The sequence below is a fragment of the Mytilus galloprovincialis genome, chromosome 12 (genome assembly GCF_965363235.1).
Source record: "Mytilus galloprovincialis chromosome 12, xbMytGall1.hap1.1, whole genome shotgun sequence".
In the NCBI taxonomy this organism is placed as follows: Eukaryota; Metazoa; Mollusca; class Bivalvia; order Mytilida; family Mytilidae; genus Mytilus; species Mytilus galloprovincialis.
Genome location: NC_134849.1, coordinates 80,225,643 through 80,241,092, shown reverse-complemented (window position 1 = coordinate 80,241,092; position 15,450 = coordinate 80,225,643).

The following is a 15,450-nucleotide window of genomic DNA, read 5'->3' as shown; positions in this document are numbered from 1 at the left end:
AGGATTTTAGGGTGTATATATGTCAGCTTTACCTTGTGCTGTGTTTTCAGATAAATCACTCCACAACTTCCTGTTTACCTTAAAATATTCGTTCATGAATATCATCAGTGAGCTGTAGGTCGCAGTTACACTTGTTCATTGTTAGGTTTAACACAAATAATTATAAGTGTATGTAAACCTCTTTGGTGAATTGTTCTCCTTTTTAACAGGCGGTTGACTGTTGTACCCCTTCATGCCCTATTGGTGACATTCCTATCTATTATGTTTGTTTTTGTTTACACATCGTTGACAAGATAATTAAATTTGATATAACTCTCATACAAGTGGGAGCTAAAGCTAGCTATAAAAAGTTATCAAAGGTACGAGGATTATAATTAAATTAGTACGCCAGACGCACGTTTCGTCTACATAATACTCATCAGTGACACTCATATCAAAATATTATAAAGCCAAACATGTACAAAGTTGAAGAGCATTGAGGATCAAAAATTCCAAAAAGTATAAAACCAGGTTTAATCCACTATTTTCTACATCAGACAGGAATATGGCATTCTTTTGATGTGTTTGAGCTTTTGATTTTGCTATTTGATTAGGAACTTTCTGATTTTTTCAGAGTTCAGTTTTTTGTGATTGTACTTTTTAGCTCACCAGGTCCAAATGGTCAAGTGAGCTTTTCTCATCATTTGGCGTCCGTCGTTAACTTTTACAAAAGTTTTCTCCTCTGAAACTACTGGGGCAAATTAAACAAAGCTTAGCCACAATCTTCTTTAGGGTATCTAGTTTTAAAAATATGTCCAACAACCCGGCCAACCAACCAAGATAGCCACCATGGCTGAAAGTAGAACATGGGATTAAAATGATGTTTGTAGGTTATATCTCTGAAACTTAAGCATTTAGAGTTAATCTGATGAGGTAAAGATGGTCAAGATCTTTCTGTTCTGAAATTTTAAGATGAATCAGACAATCCGTTGTTGGGTTTCTGCTCCTGATTGGTATTTTTAAGGAAATTTGGCAGTTTTTGTTATTAACTTCAATATCATTATACATAGAGCTAAACTGAAAACAGCAATAATGTTCAGCAAAGTAAGATCTACAAAAAGTCAACACGATGAATATTGTCAAGTAACCCTTTGAACAGTTGTTGCCCTTTATAGCAAATTTTAACAATTTTGCGTTATTTTTTTTAATCTATTACAAAAATCTTCTCACTTGATCATGTTGAAACTACTTAGCCAAAATTAACCAAATTTGGTCACAATCATCATTGGGATATATAGTTTTAAAAAAATGTGTCAGATGTCCCGGCCAACCAACCTAGATGGCAGCCAAGGTTAAAAATAGATTTTAGGGGAAAATATAGATTTTGGCTTGTATCTCTGAAACCAAAGCATTTAGAGCAAGTCATGCATTTTACAGAAATTTGCACTTTTTATACGACCGCAAAAATTGAAATTTTTTTGGTCGTATATTGGTATCACGTCTGCGTCAGCGTCGTCCGAATACTTTTAGTTTTCGCACTCTAACTTTAGTAAAAATGAATAGAAATCTATGAAATTTTAACACAAGGTTTATGACCACAGAAGGAAGGTTGGGATTGATTTTGGGAGTTTTGGTCCCAACATTTTAGGAATTAGGGGCCAAAAAGGGCCCAAATAAGCATTTTCTTGGTTTTCACACTATAACTTTAGTTTAAGTAAATAGAAATCTATGAAATTTTGCCACAAGGTTTATGACCAAAAAAGGAAGGTTGGGATTGATTTTTATAGTTTTAGTTCAAACGGTTTAGGAATTAGGGGCAAAAAAAGGGCCCAAATAAGCATTATTCTTGGTTTTCGCACAATAACTTTAGTATAAGTAAATAGAAATCAATGACATTTTGACATAAGGTGTATAACTACAAAAGAAAGGTTGGGATTGATTTTAGGAGTTGAGGTCTGAACAGTTTAGGAATTAGGGGCCCAAAGGGTCCAAAATTGAACTTTGTTTGATTTCATCAAAAATTGAATAATTGGGGTTCTTTGATATGCCGAATCTAACTGTGTATGTAGATTCTTAATTTTTGGTCCCATTTTCAAATTGGTCTACATTAAGGTCCAAAGGGTTCAAAATTAAACTTAGTTTGATTTTAACAAAAATTGAATCCGTGGGGTTCTTTGATATGCTGAATCTAAAAATGTACTTAGATTATTGATTATTGGCCCAGTTTTCAAGTTGGTCCAAATCGGGGTCCACAATTAAACTTTGTTTAATTTCATCAAAAATTGAATAATTGGGGTTCTTTGATATGCCAAATCTAACTGTGTTTGTAGATTCTTAATTTTTAGTCACATTTTCAAATTGGTCTACATTAAAGTCCAAAGGGTCCAAAATTAAACTAAGTTTGATTTTAACAAAAATTGATTCTTGGGCTTTTTAGATATGCTGAATCTAAACATGTACTTAGATTTTTTATTAGGGGCCCAGTTTTCAAGTTAGTTCAAATTAGGATCCAAAATTATTATATTAAGTATTGTGCAATAGCAAGAAATTTTCAATTGCACAGTATTCAGCAATAGCAAGAAATCTTCAATTGCACAGTATTGTGCAATAGCAAGAAATGTTCAATTGCACAGTATTGTGCAATAGCAAGAAATCTTCAATTGCAAAGTATTGTGCAATAGCAAATATTTTCAATTGCACAGTATTGCACCATAGCAAGAAAGCTCTAATTGCACAATATTGTGCAATAGCAAGCAATTTTCAATTGGAGTTATCTTTCTTTGTCCATAATAGTAGTTGAATCAATTTAAATCATTGTTTTATACAATATACAATGTATATTCACTTTTACTACCAACTGATAAATTAAAACAATCTTTACCATTCAGTGATAACAAGCACCTTTTGTTACATTTTAGTATTTTATGATGTATTTAAATGAGAAGTTATTGTTGCAAACTCCATTAGAAATTTGAATTGAGATCAGTTTTGGAAAAAGGGAAAGTGGGATGTGAAAAAAAATGGAGGGGGGGGTAAATGTTTCTCATTTCAGATTTCATAAATAAAAAGAAAATTGCTGTGTCAACTATTTAATCACAATCCAATTTAGAGCTGAATCCAGCTTGAATGTTGTGTCCATACTTGCCCCAACCGTTCAGGGTTCAACCTCTGCGGTCGTATAAAGCTGCACCCTGCGGAGCATCTGGTTTGTTATTATCTTAAATATCATTATAATATCTGATAACGTATGCTATTATTATGATTTAATCTAAATTTTACATGATTTCCAAATCATTATTAAATACAGGTGAGCGACACATGCTATTGATAACCTCTAGTTCTGGTATATGTGCTCTTTTGTGGTCCTTTTTGTGTATATGCTCCTTTATGGTCCTTTTAAGTCTATGTACCCCTCTGTGGTCCTTTTTGTGTATATGCTCCTTTATGGTCCTTTTAAGTCTATGTGCCCCTCTGTGGTCCTTTTTGTGTATATGCTCCTTTATGGTCCTTTTAAGTCTATGTACCCCTCTGTGGTCCTTTTTGTGTATATGCTCCTTTATGGTCCTTTTAAGTCTATGTACCCCTCTGTGGTCCTTTTTGTGTATATGCTCCTTTATGGTCCTTTTAAGTCTATGTACCCCTCTGTGGTCCTTTTTGTGTATATGCTCCTTTATGGTCCTTTTAAGTCTATGTACCCCTCTGTGGTCCTTTTTGTGTATATGCTCCTTTATGGTCCTTTTAAGTCTATGTACCCTTCTGTGGTCCTTTTTGTGTATATGCTCCTTTATGGTCCTTTTAAGTCTATGTACCCCTCTGTGGTCCTTTTTGTGTATATGCTCCTTTATGGTCCTTTTAAGTCTATGTACCCCTCTTCGGTCCTTTTTGTGTATATGCTCCTTTATGGTCCTTTTAAGTCTATGTGCCCCTCTGGTCCTTTTTGTGTATATGCTCCTTTATGGTCCTTTTAAGTCTATGTGCCCCTCTGTGGTCCTTTTTGTGTATATGCTAATTTATGGTCCTTTTAAGTCTATGTACCCCTCTGTGGTCCTTTTTGTGTATATGCTCCTTTATGGTCCTTTTAAGTCTATGTACCCCTCTGTGGTCCTTTTTGTGTATATGCTCCTTTATGGTCCTTTTAAGTCTATGTACCCCTCTGTGGTCCTTTTTGTGTATATGCTCCTTTATGGTCCTTTAAGTCTATGTACCCCTCTGTGGTCCTTTTTGTGTATATGCTCCTTTATGGTCCTTTTAAGTCTATGTACCCCTCTGTGGTCCTTTTTGTGTATATGCTCCTTTATGGTCCTTTTAAGTCTATGTACCCCTCTGTGGTCCTTTTTGTGTATATGCTCCTTTATGGTCCTTTTACGTCTATGTACCCCTCTGTGGTCCTTTTTGTGTATATGCTCCTTTATGGTCCTTTTAAGTCTATGTACCCCTCTGTGGTCCTTTTTAGTGTTTATGCTCCTTTATGGTCCTTTTAAGTCTATGTACCCCTCTGTGGTCCTTTTTTTGTATATGCTCCTTTATGGTCCTTTTAAGTCTATGTACCCCTCTGTGGTCCTTTTTGTGTATATGCTCCTTTATGGTCCTTTTAAGTCTATGTACCCCTCTGTGGTCCTTTTTTTGTATATGCTCCTTTATGGTCCTTTTAAGTCTATGTACCCCTCTGTGGTCCTTTTTGTGTATATGCTCCTTTATGGTCCTTTTAAGTCTATGTACCCCTCTGTGGTCCTTTTTTAGCTCACCTGGCCTAAAAGGCCAAGTGAGCTTTTCTCATCACTTGGCGTCCGGCGTCCGGCGTCCGTCGTCCGTCGTCCGTCGTCGTCGTCGTCGTTAACTTTTACAAAAATCTTCTCCTCTGAAACTACTGGGCCAAATTAAACTAAACTTGGTCACAATCATCATTGGGGTATCTAGTTTAAAAAATGTGTCCGGTGACCCGGCCAACCATCCAAGATGGCCGCCATGGCTAAAAATAGAACATATGGGTAAAATGCAGTTTTTTGCTTATAACTCAAAAACCAAAGCATTTAGAGCAAATCTGACTGAGGTAGAATTGTTCAACAGGTGAAGATCTATCTGCCCTGAAATTTTCAGATGAATCGGATAACCCGTTGTTGGGTTGCTGCCCCTGAATTAGTAATTTTAAGGAAATTTTGCTGTTTTTGGCTATTATCTTGAATATTATTATAGATAGAGATTAACTGTAAACAGCAATAATGTTCAGCAAAGTAAGATCTACAAATAAGTCAACATGACCAAAATGGTCAGTTGACCACTTTAGGAGTTATTGCCCTTTATAGTCAATTTTTTACCATTTTTCATAAATCTTAATTATCTTTTAGAAAAATCTTCTCCTCTGAAACTACTGGGCCAAATTTAACCAAACTTAGCCATAATCATCATTGGGGTATCTAGTTAAAAAAATGTGTCCAGTAACTCGGCCAACAAACCAAGATGGCCACCATGGCTAAAAATAGAACATGGGGGTAAAATGCAGTTTTTGGCTTATAACTCATAAACCAAAGCATTAAGAGCAAATCTGACAGGAAGTAAAATTGTTGATCAGGTCATGATCTATCTGCCCTGGAATTTTCAGATGAATCGGATAATCGGTTGTTAGGTTGCTGCCCCTGAATTGGTAATTATGAGGAAATTTTGCTGTTTTTTTTTGTTATCTTGAATATTATTATAGATAGAGATAAACTGTAAACAGCAATAATGTACAGCAAAGTAAGAACTAAAAATAAGTCACTATGACCAAAATAGTCAATTGACCCCCTAAGGAGTTATTGCCCTTCATAGTCAATTTTTAACAATTTTCTTAAAATTTGAAGATTTTCAATAACATTTCCCACAGAAAGTACTGTTATAGATAGAGATAATTGTAAGCAGCAAGAATGTTTAGTAAAGTAAGATCTACAAACATCACCATCACCAAAACACAATTTTGTCATGAATCCATCTGTGTCCATTGTTTAATATTCACATAGACCAAGGTGAGCGACACAGGCTCTTTAGAGCCTCTAGTTTGTATATGCTCCTTTATGGTCCTTTTAAGTCTATGTACCCCTCTGTGGTCCTTTTTGTGTATATGCTCCTTTATGGTCCTTTTAAGTCTATGTACCCCTCTGTGGTCCTTTTTAGTGTATATGCTCCTTTATGGTCCTTTTAAGTCTATGTACCCCTCTGTGGTCCTTTTTGTGTATATGCTCCTTTATGGTCCTTTTAAGTCTATGTACCCCTCTGTGGTCCTTTTTAGTGTATGGACTCCTTTGTCAATGTGCTCCGTTGGTGTGCATTGCTCTCCTATGTGGAGTAGTGTACATTTGTGATGTAGTACTGTTTTGTGTAAGATGTGCTCCTATGTGGAGTAGTGTACATTTATGATGTAGTGCTGTTTTGTGTAAGATGTGCTCCTTTGTGGTGCATTTTTCTCCTTTAAGGTGTTTATGCTCTTTTGTGGTTAATTGTGGTCTTTTGTTGTGTATGTGCTCCTTTGTGCTGCATTGTACTCCTTTCGGTGTATTGTTCCCATTTGCGGCGCAATGTACTCATTTGTTGTGCATTGTACTCCTTTTTATGTATGTACCCCTTTGTGCAGCATTGCACTCCCTGTTAGTGCATTCTGGTCCTTTGAGGTGAATTGTGGCCATTTTTTGTGTATGTGCTCAATTGAGGTATTGTACTCCTTTGTAGTGGATGTGTCCTTTTTGTACATTGTGCTCCTTTCTACACACAGTTTTATTTGCAAAAATGTTAGCATATTAGGATATTTTTTTTATTATGTTAATTTTACCATATATTATTTTCAAATTACTATGTACATATAATTATATCGATAATAATAATTTCATGCATAAGATCATGATAATTATGTTTTTTATATTATTGTTGCCATATCATTATTTTTATAAATAATTTTACCATATTATTATGTTGATGTTTATATATGATTTTTACATATATTTTTTTTCTGACCACTATGTATCTATCAATGTATGTTACACATCGCAGGATCCAATTGCTGATATATGCGCATTAGAAGAGGGCTCGTTGGTTAGTATAAGTATTGGAGGGCAGTGATGTTATTTTCTAGGTGGTTCTACTTCACTATCGTTTTAGGAAAAAGGAGTTCTTTCAGATGTCTGTTTTGCAGTCCATCAAATGGAATGATCTGCTATTCATGCTATTATGGGTTTCTTGTCTTTTTGTGATGTTCTTGTATTTAAAATCAATAATGTTATTTGTCTTGACTTGGCTTTTGTTTCTGTTTTCTTGTAGATACATGTATTTCAATCGTTAACCGACATCAATAACTGAGCAAATTTAGAGAACATATTCAGCCTCTGGTGTTTCCTTGGCTCTTTTAAGAGGTGGTTTTAAAATCATATTTGTAACGCATCCTGTTTCTCTGGATTTATAGTCGTGCAGGATGAAACGTGCACTTCTTTTCTGTATGCTTTCTATCTTCGATTGGTGAATGGGTTCCAAGTGATAGGATGGTATTTTAGTACCGATCTAACCATGGCTTTTAAAGTAGGATAGTTTGTTGCACTCTCAGGGTAACTTGCGTAAGTTTCTTAGAAGGAAACCAAATGTACAGCGTGTCTTGCTTATAAATTTCACAATGTGCCTGGTCCACTTTCGGTCATCGGATAAATTAAGACGTAGGTACGGATTTGTTTGAACTTGCTTTAATATCATGTTGTCTTGTTGGTTACCATATAATTATGTTTATATATGAGTGTAACACTATACTTATTTTTATATATGAGTGTTACCACATACTTGTGTTTATATATGATTGTTACAATATAATTTATGTGTATATACGATTTTCACCATTTTACTTTCTATGTACATATAATGATTCCTGATATTGTATTAATGTTCATTATAAACATGTAATAAACAGTATTATATAGTAAAAAAATATATTAATAATTTTAATAAAATGATGAACCTATACCCCTTATTGAGCAGGATGTGTTTGTTCTTCTAGGGCACCTCAGTTCCGCTATAATCACATATGTTGTGTCGTCGTATGTTAACAATTTTACCTATTTTACATGAGATAGTACCACTATAAGCTAGTGGAGTCAGACCTGCACGTCTTTCAAGGGCACCTCAGTTCCGCTATAATCACATATGTTGTGTCGTCGTATGTTAACAATTTTACCTATTTTACATGAGATAGTACCACTATAAGCTAGTGGAGTCAGACCTGCACGTCTTTCAAGGGCACCTCAGTTCCGCTATAATCACATATGTTGTGTCGTCGTATGTTAACAATTTTACCTATTTTACTTGAGATAGTACCACTATAAGCTAGTGGAGTCAGACCTGCACGTCTTTCAAGGGCACCTCAGTTCCGCTATAATCACATATGTTATGTCGTCGTATGTTAACAATTTTACCTATTTTACATGAGATAGTACCACTATAAGCTAGTGGAGTCAGACCTGCACGTCTTTCTAGGGCACCTCAGTTCCGCTATAATAACATATATTGTGTCGTCGTATGTTAACAATTTTACCTATTTTACATGAGATAGTACCACTATAAGCTAGTGGAGTCAGACCTGCACGTCTTTCTAGGGCACCTCAGTTCCGCTATAATAACATATGTTGTGTCGTCGTATGTTAACAATTTTACCTATTTTACATGAGATAGTACCACTATAAGCTAGTGGAGTCAGACCTCAATTCAACTTTGATCTCAATTAGCGTCCGTTGTGTTGTTTTGAAAAAAAAGACTTATTTTACATTATCCACTAGTGTAGCAAGAACTGCTTGTCTTTCGAGGGCACCTTAGTTCAGCATATAGGGAAACATCTTGTATGTTGAATTTTCAGGTTAAACAACTTGTATCCTACCTGCTTTCTTAAGTTTTCGGCCTAATCATGTTAAAAACATGATGATTTCACCTATGCCGTCTCGTAAATAGTCAAATTTAGGCATGTTTCCTTAAAATTAAACTTGCTTATATACACATAAGGGAAGTGATTTATTCAAAAGGGGCAAAGTTACGTGTACAAATCACATTGATAAAGTATACATAACTATGATTTTGATGTAGTGAAACTTGTTGAATAGGAGTTGCTCGTCATTCTGGGGATTTACAGTACAGCTATAATTATAACTTTAGTCCATTTAGTCGTCGTATGTTAACAATTTACATATCTTACACAAGATAGTGCCACTAATAAAGAAAGATCTGCTCGTCCTTCCAGTGCACCTCAGTTCATTTCTGATGAACACATGGCGTCCATTGAGTCGTCGTCTGTTAACAATTGACGTTAAATACGCGAGTTAGTACCACTAGTGGAGCAGGAGATGACGAGATGCACGTCCTTTTATGGCAGCTCATGCAGTTTAGTTGTTCTCATCACTAGGCGTCTGTTGTGTCGTCGTCTGCTAGCATTTTACTCATTTTACATAAGCTAGTGCCACTACTGAAACCAGAGCTGCTCGTCCTTGTATGTCACCTTAATTTAGCAACAAGCATGATGTTCACATGGCGTCCATTGTGTCGTCGTCTTTTAAAAAGTTTACTTATTTTAGATAAGATAGTGGAATTTTTGGAACAGGAGCTGCTAGTCCTTCCAGGGCACCTCAGTTCATATCTGACGGGCACTTGACGTCAATTGAGTCGTCGTCTATTAACAATTTACTTATTTTATATGGGATAGTGCAACTAGTGGAACAGGAGCAGGTTGGAGCTTTTTCATTCCATCCATTGAAATGATGATTTAATTTACCTATGTTTTACATTTAGTTCATTATAAAAAGTGAACTCTTATTCATGTTTGAATATTACAATGGGAAAGAATAATTTTGTTAGGTCACTCGAAAGTGTGAATATGTTCTAAATTGGTCAGACAATACTTGGTCATGTTTTCGCCTTGGGCTTAAATCTTCAAAAAACATGGCCAAGCATTGTCTAACCTATAAATAATCCTGAACTAAAACCGTTTTGGAAAACCAATTACACTGGTTTACATGGTTTGGTCATTGACTATCGTATCCAAAATATGTTTGATCTCAATTTATTTATACCCAAGGCAACAAAATCCAATCAGGCTTTAACATGTTTAAGAGTAGAAACAGTTTGAAACCTAAACTTTAATCAATGTGTTTAAACATATCTCATTTTTTCATTCCATAACTTATCCTTTTGTTAATTAGCCAAAATATAATGACGTGTTGATTTGTTGATTTCTACGATTGTGTGACAGCGTGATCAGGAATAACAGTGACAATTCAGTTCAGCTCATGTCCTGTTTTTGCAGTCGCATGTCCGTTGAATACGGGTGTTACCTGTTTGAATTGTTTTACACTAGTCATTTTGGGGTCCTTTATAGCTTGCTGCTCGGTGTGAGACAATGTTCCGTGTTGAAGGCCGTACTTTGACTTATAATTGTTTTACTTTTTATACATTGTGACTTGGATGAAGAATTGTCTCATTGGCACTCATACCACATCTTCTTAATTATGTTGATTTAAAGAAAAATAATGTTTTACTAATTAGTTGTGCTATTATTTGCTTATGAATAACAAACGTTTTTATCGCCTACTTTGTAAAGATATCGTCCTATTTTGTCATTTAAAACGCTATAGGCCTCTGTCAACGGGTGCATTGCATTTGCGCCAATTTTTGAAAAGTGCAATATATTTTTATCTGCATCATATGCACGTATGAAATGTATCATTGTGACGCAAATTAAATATGGTTTATGGCACAAATAAAAGATTTTTTTGGTGCAAATGAAATGCCAATTGGCCCAAAAGCAAAGCACCGTTGTCAACTAGACCTTCTGAATTCGCTGATGAACTCCTCGAAAACAAAATTGACGTATAAGCCCATAAACTAACACTGATTCTTCTTTAGGGGGGGGGGGCATGAAGTTGTGCACCTGCTACTTCCAACAACCAACTCTTTGGACAAAAGATAACAAAATTTACCATAAACATTTTTATCAGTTGTTAGTGGCTTTGAACTAGCTGTCAGATAACTGCGAGTACTCTCAGATCTGCTCATTGTGTCTTTTTGTATCTGGATGTATAAATACCCGGCCACGTCCACTTGTATTTTTGTCCATCTGATGAGTTAAGCCTTTTTCAACTGATTTTTGTCGAGCCTTCGACTTTAGTCGAAAAAGCGAGACTAAGCGATCCTACATTCCGTCGTCGTCGTCGTCGGCGGCGGCGTCCACAAATATTCACTCTGTGGTTAAAGTTTTTGAAATTTTAATAACTTTCTTAAACTATACTGAATTTCTACCAAACTTGGACAGAAGCTTGTTTATGATCACAAGAAAGTATCCAGAAGTAAATTTTGTAAAAATAAAATTCCATTTTTTCCGTATTTTACTTATAAATGGACTTAGTTTTTCTGCGAGGAAACATTACATTCACTCTGTGGTTAAAGTTTTAAAAATTTTAATAACTTTCATAAACTATCCTTGATATGTACCAAACTAGGACAGAAGCTTGTTTATGATCATAAGATAGTATCAAGAAGAAAATGTTGTGAAAATAAATTATCACTTTTCCGTATTTTACTTATAAATGGACTTAGTTTTTCTGCGAGGAAACATTACATTCACTCTGTGGTTAAAGTTTTTAAAATTTTAATAACTTTCATAAACTATCCTTGATTTGTACCAAACTTGGACAGAAGCTTGTTTATGATCATAAGATAGTATCAAGAAGTAAATTTTGTAAAAATAAATTTCCACTTTTCCGTATTTTACTTATAAAGGACTTAGTTTTTTTGCCAGAAACAAAACATTCACTCTGTGGTTTAAGTTTTTAAAATTTTTATAATGTTCTTAAACTATCCTGGATTTCTACCAAACTTAGACAAAAGCTTATTTCTGATCATAAGATATTATTCAGAAGTAAATTTTGTAAAAAAAAAATTCACTTTTTCCGAATTTACTTATAAATGGACTTAGTTTTTCTTCCAGTTAACATTACATACAGTCTGCAGTTAAAGTTTATAAAACATTTATTAGATTCATAAACTATCCTGGATTTTTTACCAAACTTGGAAGCTTCTTTCAATCAAAAGACAGTATCGTGAGGGAAATTTTTATTGATGTTTTTCCTCATTTTTGTTGAGTCTGCGATTAACAGAAAAAGTAGGCGAGACACCGGGTTCCCTGGAACCCTTACGAATTTTTATAGTTTGATCTTATGTTGTACTGTTATACCACTGTCCCAGTTTGGGGGGAGGGTTGGGATCCCGCTAACATGTTTAACACCGCCACATTATTTATGTATGTGCCTGTCCCAAGTCAGGAGCCTGTAATTTAGTGGTTGTCGTTTGTTTATGTGTTACATATTTGTTTTTCGATCATTTTTTTACGTAAAAAGGCCGTTAGTTTTCTCGTTTGAATTGTTTTACATTGTCTTATCGGGGTCTTTTATAGCTGACTATGCGGTATGGACTTTATAATATAAAAAATGGTAAGTAAATTAGATGTTGTTCGTTGTTTGCTATCTTAGTGTTTATACATGTGTCTTTTGTCCGAAGAGTAGGCTGTTGGAAGTTTGGTGTTAATGGAAAATCCTGTTATCTATTGTCCGAAGAGTCGGGTGTAGGAAGTTGGGTGTTTATGGTAAATCCTGTTATCTTTTGTCCGAAGAGTAGGCTGTTGGAAGTTTGGTGTTAATGCAAAATCCTGTTATATATTGTCCGAAGAGTCGGGTGTAGGAAGTTGGGTGTTTATGGTAAATCCTGTTATCTATTGTCTGAAGAGTAGGCTGTTGGAAGTTTGGTGTTAATGGAAAATCCTGTTATCTATTGTCCGAAGAGTCGGGTGTAGGAAGTTGGGTGTTTATGGTAAATCCTGTTATCTATTGTCAGAAGAGTCGGGTGTAGGAAGTTGGATGTTTATGATAAATCCTGTTATCTATTGTCAGAAGAGTCGGGTGTAGGAAGTTGGGTGTTTATGGTAAATCATGTTGTCTATTGTCCGAAGAGTCGGGTGTAGGAAGTTGGGTGTTTATGGTAAATCCTGTTATCTATTGTCAGAAGAGTCGGGTGTAGGAAGTTGGGTGTTTATGGTAAATCCTGTTATCTATTGTCCGAAGAGTCGGGTGTAGGAAGTTGGGTGTTTATGGTAAATCCTTTTATCTATTGTTAGAAGAGTCGGGTGTAGAAAGTAGGGTGTTTTATGGTAAATCCTGTTATCTATTGTCCGAAGAGTCGGGTGTAGGAAGTTGGGTGTTTATGGTAAATCCTGTTATCTATTGTCCGAAGAGTCGGGTGTAGGAAGTTGGGTGTTTATGGTAAATCCTGTTATCTATTGTTAGAAGAGTCGGGTGTAGGAAGTTGGGTGTTTATGGTAAATCCTGTTATCTATTGTCCAAAGAGTCGGGTGTAGGAAGTTGGGTGTTTATGGTAAATCCTGTTATCTATTGCTAGAAGAGTCGGGTGTAGGAAGTTGGGTGTTTATGGTAAATCCTGTTATCTATTGTCAGAAGAGTCGGGTGTAGGAAGTTGGGTGTTTATGGTAAATCCTGGTATCTATTGTCCGAAGAGTCGGGTGTAGGAAGTTGGGTGTTTATTGTAAATCCTGTTATCTATTGTTAGAAGAGTCGGGTGTGGGAAGTAGGGTGTTTTATGGTAAATCCTGTTATCTATTGTCCGAAGAGTCGGGTGTAGGAAGTTGGGTGTTTATGGTAAATCCTGTTATCTATTGTCCGAAGAGTCGGGTGTAGGAAGTTGGGTGTTTATGGTAAATCCTGTTATCTATTGTTAGAAGAGTCGGGTGTAGGAAGTTGGGTGTTTATGGTAAATCCTGTTATCTATTGTCCAAAGAGTCGGGTGTAGGAAGTTGGGTGTTTATGGTAAATCCTGTTATCTATTGCTAGAAGAGTCGGGTGTAGGAAGTTGGGTGTTTATGGTAAATCCTGTTATCTATTGTCCGAAGAGTCGGGTGTAGGAAGTTGGGTGTTAATGGTAATTCCTGTTATCTATTGTCCGAAGAGTCGGGTGTAGGAAGTTGGGTGTTTATGGTAAATCCTGTTATCTATTGTTAGAAGAGTCGGGTGTAGGAAGTTGGGTGTTTATGGTAAATCCTGTTATCTATTGTTAGAAGAGTCTGGTGTAGGAAGTTGGGTGTTTATGGTAAATCCTGTTATCTATTGTTAGAAGAGTCGGGTGTAGGAAGTTGGGTGTTTATGGTAAATCCTGTTATCTATTGTCCAAAGAGTCTGGTGTAGGAAGTTGGGTGTTTATGGTAAATCCTGTTATTTATTATCCGAAGAGTCGGGTGTAGGAAGTTGGGTGTTAATGGTAAATCCTGTTATCTATTGTCCGAAGAGTCGGGTGTAGGAAGTTGGGTGTTTATGGTAAATCCTGTTATCTATTGTCAGAAGAGTTGGGTGTTAATGGTAAATCCTGTTATCTATTGTCAGAAGAATCGGGTGTAGGAAGTTGGGTGTTTATGGTAATTCCTGTTATCTATTGTCAGAAGAGTCGGGTGTAGGAAGTTGGGTGTTTATGGTAAATCCTGTTATCTATTGTTAGAAGAGTCGGGTGTAGGAAGTTGGGTGTTTATGGTAAATCCTGTTATCTATTGTCCAAAGAGTCGGTTGTAGGAAGTTGGGTGTTTATGGTAAATCCTGTTATCTATTGTTAGAAGAGTCGGGTGTAGGAAGTTGGGTGTTTATGGTAAATCCTGTTATCTATTGTCCAAAGAGTCTGGTGTAGGAAGTTGGGTGTTTATGGTAAATCCTGTTATCTATTACTAGAAGAGTCGGGTGTAGGAAGTTGGGTGTTTATGGTAAATCCTGTTATCTATTGTCCGAAGAGTCGGGTGTAGGAAGTTGGGTGTTTATGGTAAATCCTGTTATCTATTGTCCGAAGAGTCGGGTGTAGGAAGTTGGGTGTTAATGGTAAATCCTGTTATCTATTGTCCAAAGAGTCGGGTGTAGGAAGTTGGGTGTTTATGGTAAATCCTGTTTTCTATTGCTAGAAGAGTCGGGTGTAGGAAGTTGGGTGTTTATGGTAAATCCTGTTATCTATTGTCCGAAGAGTCGGGTGTAGGAAGTTGGGTGTTAATGGTAAATCCTGTTATCTATTGTCCGAAGAGTCGGGTGTAGGAAGTTGGGTGTTTATGGTAAATCCTGTTATCTATTGTTAGAAGAGTCGGGTGTAGGAAGTTGGGTGTTAATGGTAAATCCTGTTATCTATTGTCAGAAGAATCGGGTGTAGGAAGTTGGGTGTTTATGGTAAATCCTGTTATCTATTGTCAGAAGAGTCGGGTGTAGGAAGTTGGGTGTTTATGGTAAATCCTGTTATCTATTGTCCAAAGAGTCGGGTGTAGGAAGTTGGGTGTTAATGGTAAATCCTGTTATCTATTGTCCAAAGAGTCGGGTGTAGGAAGTTGGGTGTTTATGGTAAATCCTGTTATCTATTGTCCGAAGAGTCGGGTGTAGGAAGTTGGGTGTTAAT